This window comes from Arachis ipaensis, chromosome B02 (assembly GCF_000816755.2).
Source record: "Arachis ipaensis cultivar K30076 chromosome B02, Araip1.1, whole genome shotgun sequence".
In the NCBI taxonomy this organism is placed as follows: domain Eukaryota; kingdom Viridiplantae; phylum Streptophyta; class Magnoliopsida; order Fabales; family Fabaceae; genus Arachis; species Arachis ipaensis.
In genome coordinates, this window is record NC_029786.2 from 18,653,056 (window position 1) to 18,653,848 (window position 793).

The 793-nt window shown below is 28.5% G+C and overlaps 1 protein-coding gene across 1 annotated transcript in view; it reads left to right on the top strand.

The window, feature by feature from the left end:
- Positions 550 to 793, top strand: part of LOC107628215 (protein SCARECROW-like) — a 2,150-nt gene continuing 1,906 nt past the window's right edge. Inside the window, exon 1 of the mRNA XM_016330988.2 lies at positions 550 to 793. This exon is cut by the window's right edge and continues 1,906 nt beyond it. The gene's annotated coding sequence lies outside the window, so the exon portion shown is untranslated.

Here is a 793-nt window from a genome sequence, read left to right on the forward strand (position 1 = left end):
CTTGTTCCTTATCGTATAGCATAGGAATTATTCACTACTCTTAGTGGTAAATACCTTAATTTTGATAAAAAGAAATCATATGTAATTAAAGTTTAAATTTAAAAAAATTTAGGCTCTTTATGCACTATTTATTACAAGAAAAGTAAAACTCCTTTTTAACATAGCTGAAATTTTTAAGCAACGTATGAATATGACAGCTGGTAATAAAATCCTGAAGACATACATTTAGCTTCATTAATATATAATAGGGGAGTGCTAGGGGAACAATGAAAATTTTGAACAACATGAACAACCACCAATCAAATGAAAATACATTATACTCTAATTTAATGCTACTAATTAAATTTACTCTTTTAACCCTATTAATTCACATTGTTTACACATTGTTCAAAAATCTTGTTGGTTACCTATACTTTTCCTATATAATAATGTTAAGATCACTGCCAAATCTACGTGTAATGTTTAGCATTTAGTCAATTAACATTTTCTAATTGGTTTGATTATGCCGGCCATCGATCATAAGTTCATAACCTTGGGAAATTAATTAAATGGTCCCAAATAAGCCCTTAGATTTGTAAACGTTGTCACAAATTCATTTGTTGTCTTAGTCAAACTTCACCTTTAAAAGTGCCACTAATCTCTTCTTGAAAACCCCCTCTCTCATTCCCTCTCCCTCTTCTATTCTCCTTGGTTGTTCTTTAATTTTCAGTTTTGCTACACCTTATTAATTAATTTCCTTCTCATATAGTCTTTTTTTTTTTTTGTTATACAAATATATATATATTTATGAATG